This window comes from Pollachius pollachius, assembly GCF_949987615.1.
Source record: "Pollachius pollachius genome assembly, chromosome: 6".
NCBI classification, from domain to species: Eukaryota; Metazoa; Chordata; class Actinopteri; order Gadiformes; family Gadidae; genus Pollachius; species Pollachius pollachius.
In genome coordinates this window covers 18875771-18881770 of record NC_136939.1, presented here as the reverse complement: position 1 = coordinate 18881770, position 6000 = coordinate 18875771, and positions in this window count along the sequence as shown.

Genomic DNA, 6000 nt, shown 5'->3' with positions numbered 1-6000 from the left:
GATGATGAGGATGATGATGATGATGATGATGATGATGATGATGATGATGATGATGATGATGAACACTCTGCTTCCTCCTACAAACTCTTATTTACATATTTGGTCATAAGGATGCATGTACTTACTGTCTATGTGACCCCTTCTGAGAGATTGCGAGGACAGAGATAACAACACTTCACCTATTTGTAATGTTACATTAACATTGAAAGTGCATCACGTGACACTTCTACGGCACACAGTGTTAATGTGATGTCATGAGTCCAAAGCACTTGCAGTCACTATAGATAAGCCCGACCCGGGGCCAGACTGCCATGAAACCAGGCAATACAGGATCCATCCAGCTCTTATTATCCAGACACATCCTATCATATGCTGCTAACGTGGGAGAAGCCATGTAAAACAACACTGAAGGCCAGCGGGATGTGTTTTAATGCCATGCTAGGCTAATCCATCGGCATCATCTGATCCCACTCATTTCAACTGTAAATGCAGGATATCGTTTGCGCAGCTCGGGTCACAGTTACAGTCTAAAAGAGCTTCACAGCCGATATAAAGCCTATAAGTCTGCTAAAAGACAAGGAAAAAGCCAATGTAGGCTTGGAGAAGGCAGAGTAGTGTAGGTCCAATGGAAAGACAAAGCATAGAAGCCCTATAGCAACATACAACTAGAAAAGTAAAGGTAAAGTAAAAGTATGTCTCAAATCATGAATCATCATTAGTATATTGTATTTATTATTTATTCTGAATATCTGTTCTGTTTGCGTCAAATCCCTGAAGGCCCCCTGGGGTCTCCGATTGTGTGTGTGTCGGTGTCGGGGGATCCTCTTCACTGATATAATGTGCTTGTTTAATGCGTAGACAAACACACATACACAATGAGATTCCTTTACATACACACACACACACACACACACACACACACACACACACACACACACACACACACACACACACACACATGCATTTAGACACTCATTAGCCCATACTAATACAATAAGTGCCAGCTCCCATTACACGGTGCCTGGGAGGATATCAGGATTGGACATCGACCAAATCTCATCACACAGAGGGTGTCAGCACCCCCCCACCCTCCCCTGGCCCCCTGGAAGATTTTTAATCTTCCAGTCACAATGTTGGATTGTTTTACCCCGCGCTCGTTCGTTTAAACCCATAACACAAAGAATGCACCCAGACGCGGACAGATTATCATTCATTATGAATTATTAGACTCATTCATTTACATTTTCCATGAAGCGCAACGTTGTGATGCGTCAGGCGAAGCCTTGTGTTAAGTGGGGAAGGGAAAGAGGGGCAGCTGGTTAAGGATTTAAAGCCCCCTCCCTCGCTGCTCTCTTTCATGGCCATCCTCTTGTCTCACCCGTGAACAGCACACATGCAGGCTTGTAGCAAATCTTAATTAAGACCGCTAATTCTGCATGCAGTCGCACGACCGGCGCTGTGGGTTCACGTGACGCGGCGCTTAACACCGCATGGGGGCGCGCACCCTCTGTCCCACCGTCTTCTGCTGTTGTTGGCGCTGGAGGCGGCGGCGGCGGCGGTGGTGGTGGTGGAGAGGTGGGGGCGAAGATGGAGATGGGGGAAGTGGTGGTGGAGGGGTGAGTTTTGTGGTGGTGGTGGTGGTGGTGGTGGTGGGGATGGTGGTGGTGATTGGGTGGTGGTGTTGGTGGAGGTGGAAGTGGGAATGGGGATGGTGGTGGTGATGGTGGTGGTGGTGGTGATGGTGGTGGTGGTGGTGGGGTGATGATGGTGGTGGTGGTGGTGGTGATGGTGGTGGGGGTGGTGGTGGTGGTGGTGGTGGTGGTGGGGTGATGGTGGTGGGGGTGGTGGTGGTGATGGTGGTGGGGGTGTGATGGTGGTGGGGGTGGTGGTGGTGGTGGTGGTGGTGGTGGTGGTGGTGGGGTGATGGTGGTGGGGGTGGTGGTGGTGGTGGTGGTGGTGGTGATGGTGGTGGGGGTGGTGGTGGTGGTGGTGGTGGTGGTGGTGGTGGTGGTGGTGGTGGTGGTGGGGTGATGGTGGTGGTGATGGTGGTGGCCGTGGTGGTGGTGGTGATGGTGGTGGGGGTGGTGGTTGGTGGTGGTTGGTGGTGGTTGGTGGTGGTGGTGATGGTGGTGGTGGTGTTGGTGGAGGTGGAAGTGGGAATGGGGATGGTGGTGGTGATGGTGGTGGTGGTGGTGATGGTGGTGGTGGTGGTGGGGTGATGATGGTGGTGGTGGTGGTGGTGATGGTGGTGGGGGTGGTGGTGGTGGTGGTGGTGGTGGTGGGGTGATGGTGGTGGGGGTGGTGGTGGTGATGGTGGTGGGGGTGTGATGGTGGTGGGGGTGGTGGTGGTGGTGGTGGTGGTGGTGGTGGTGGTGGGGTGATGGTGGTGGGGGTGGTGGTGGTGGTGGTGGTGGTGGTGATGGTGGTGGGGGTGGTGGTGGTGGTGGTGGTGGTGGTGGTGGTGGTGGTGGGGTGATGGTGGTGGTGATGGTGGTGGCCGTGGTGGTGGTGGTGATGGTGGTGGGGGTGGTGGTTGGTGGTGGTTGGTGGTGGTTGGTGGTGGTGGTGATGGTGGTGGTGGTGGTGGTGGTGGGGGTGGTGGGGGTGGTGGTGGTGGTGGCCGTGGTGGTGGCCGTGGTGGTGGTGGTGGCCGTGGTGGTGGCCGTGGTGGTGGTGGTGGTGATGGTGGTGGTGGTGGTGGTGGTGGTGGTGGTGATGGTGGTGATGGTGGTGGTGGTGATGGTGGTGGTGGTGGTGGTGGTGGTGGTGGCCGTGGTGGTGGCCGTGGTGGTGGCCGTGGTGGTGGTGATGGTGGTGATGGTGGTGGTGGTGGTGATGGTGGTGTTGGTGATGGTGGTGGTGGTGGTGGTGATGGTGGTGGTGGTGGTGGTGGTGATGGTGGTGGTGGTGATGGTGGTGGTGATGGTGGTGGTGGTGGTGGTGGTGGTGGTGATGGTGGTGGTGGTGGTGGTGGTGGTGGTGGTGGTATTTAGGTGGAGGTGGTAGTGCTGGTGTAATGTAATGTAATTAAAATAAAAATAAGAGTATGTTTGATTATACTGGAATTTGAATTCAGGCATGATTTATTTCTACGATTTAAGAAGTTTGTGGGTTTCACAATGGAACGTGTGGCCAACAGATAATCTAAACTAGCGGGAGGTAAGCGCCTCCATTCATGTCCATCTCTGGGGGAGGTGTGCACGTGAGCATGTGATAGATAAAACGTGCATTCTCCTCTCTACACCAGATGCCCTGATGGAAGACCCCTGACAGACGGGTCCAAAATGAGCGTGACGTGAACTGCGTACGACTGACAAGGAGGTCATCATTATCTCCCCATGCTTAAGCTAGCAATACATACATAATCAACTAGTTATACATACGTAAGCAACTAGTAATAAATATGTAAGCAACCAGTTATACATATGTAATATACTAGTTATACATATATAGTCAAGTAGTTATACATGTGTAATCAACTAGTTATACTATGTGTCCAACTGCTATAAATAGGTCATTACTAATGATAAATAACAAGAAACAATTTCAGAAGTCACTCAGTCAACAAACAACAATAAAAAGTTCTTAAACAAGCGATCGTGTTCATGAACTTGAATACGTAAAGAATGAACATATTTGTTAGGATTCAAAGCAGATGTAATGCACAGCACAGAAACACATGAGAAAATATGTGTCTGTTAATCTGCAGGACCAGGTGCCTATGAACTCTCCCACACGACCAGTGATCGATGGACTCCTGAAGCCACCCGCTCCATCACTAAACCACACGTCACACACCACACTAATGAACCTCGGTCTCTCGGTGGCCTGACCTTTGACCCGAGTTCTTCCTGCGTGACAAAGGTGTCAGTGATGGTGAGTTAAACAGCAAGGAGGAGGAGGAGCAGGAGCAGGAGGAGGAGGAGGAGGAGGAACCGTTTGGACCACAGGGTACGGGCTAATCACATTAGGTTGCAGGGGGAGCTCCGGGAAGGAGACAGAACCGTGACCGCCGGGCCAACGCCGCACCGCCAAGACTAATCCCTTTAGGACGCCACCACGCCTCCGACGCTGGGAACGAAGAGAACTCTTTCCCAGGAATCACTTCACCTGTATGGTAACACAGGGAGGGGGTCAGCCCGCGGCTGGTGTTGTCTCACTGTGACGATGGGCAGGAGGGAACCTGGTCCCACGCGGCACATGCCTCGTGATTTTCTGTGTTTCTATTGTTTTCGCTTTGTTTTTGATGATCTTCTCGTGCCGGGGGTCACACACCCAAAAAATACACCAATCACAAACCTGAGTGCTAGGGACAGCCAGATGATCGCACTGAGATTGTCTCTCATGAGCAACACTGTTCTGTTGAAGGCTCTACTATCAGTATCATCAAACGGTGAGAAGGTGGGGAACGATAGAGCGAGGGAGGAAGGAAGGGGAGGTGGGGAAGAGGAGGGGAGCGACAGAGAAGGAGGTGGGGGGGGTGTTAGTAGCAGGATAGAGCCTACTTCATCTGCTATTGTAAGTGCACCCGAGTTCAACCTTAATGTAAACCTTGGCAGGCAGCAGATGAATGGGATGCTCTCTATAAAAACCCATCCTGCTGCTTAATCCGCCAGATGGCCCCTGGAGCTCCGCAGCGCTCCAGAGACCGGCCACTGGCTGGGAGGGGGTGGGGGGGTTCCTCCTTGGGTGCCTTGGGGGGGAACCTGTACTAGAAAACCCCTAACTCACCTTAGCAACCCTGGGAGAGGGCCGTCAGAATAGATCCATCAAGCTACTCCTTAAGCTCATCCCTTCATCCGTGTCTCTCCCCGTCTCGCTCCCTTTCTCTCTTTCCCCCTCTTTCTTTCTCTCTCTCCCCTCCATCCCCCTCAGTCTCCCCCACGCTCCCTCTGCCTCCGTCTCTCCCTCCCTTCCTCACGGGTGAGTGGGTCTCATCTGTCTCTGTTTCTTTAAGGGTGGGTGGGGGGATTAAGTGGACTGGTAAAACCGTGATTTAATGATCTTTCCATGGACTTGTTCACCACTGAAATGCATGAGAGAAAACAAGGCGAGCCTCTGGAGGAGTCACCCCCTCGGAGGGCGGGATCCGAGGCCCTGCGAGGCTTTTGATAGCTTAAGCTCGGGGTGCTTATTTTTCACGCTGCCATGTGATTCGCTTTGGTGTTTTTGGTGCTGGGAAAACCTGGGGGTGGTGGTATGTCCCCTTCAATAGGGGCTGTGGATGGAAACAAAGGCCCCCACGAGCAAACAATGTGATAATTAGTATATGATAGCTCAATAACGATAATGCAGCGGGAATGTTAATGAAATTTAAAAACACATGGGAAAAGCAGCAGATATAAAGGACTATATATTAAACAGATCAACACCCCTCCTCTCCATCTTAAAGGAATTGTAAAGAATGGTATACATACATAAACATGAACACATAAAACCATTGTCCCGTTTTTTGTTTGATACCCCTTTTCAATGTATGAAGAAAAACAACATTTGTTTAAGAATACAAGCAATTCCTCCATCCCATTGTGTTTTTGCAGCTTGTATTTGTGTGTGTTTGTAGGGTGTGTGTTTGTGTTTTTCTGTCTGTGTGTTTTGTATCGTATTCACATGCTGGCTTCATTTCTCGTGAATGAGCTGAGCTAAGCACTATTTCAAAAACATAAACCGGTCAAACTGGTGAGAAAGTTTCTGGAAACCTGTTGCTTTCCAATAAGAAAAGCAAAACCATTCCTCTCAATTAACTCACTTACTTAAAGCAATCAATGGCCCAGTTGCCTTCGTAATTATGGAATGGTAGAAAAGTAAGAGGAGGCATTACTACACAGTATTATTATAAAGGTAATTATTATAACATATCACTTTATGGGACATATGATTGACCGTGTGCAATTAATCAATGTTTTGCTGCAAGTACAAATAGATGAAGCCACAATAAATTCAAAACAATGCAGGCAGCTGTTTGTTTTGAGGGAGCAGCGATAGGCCAAACAGCATTGT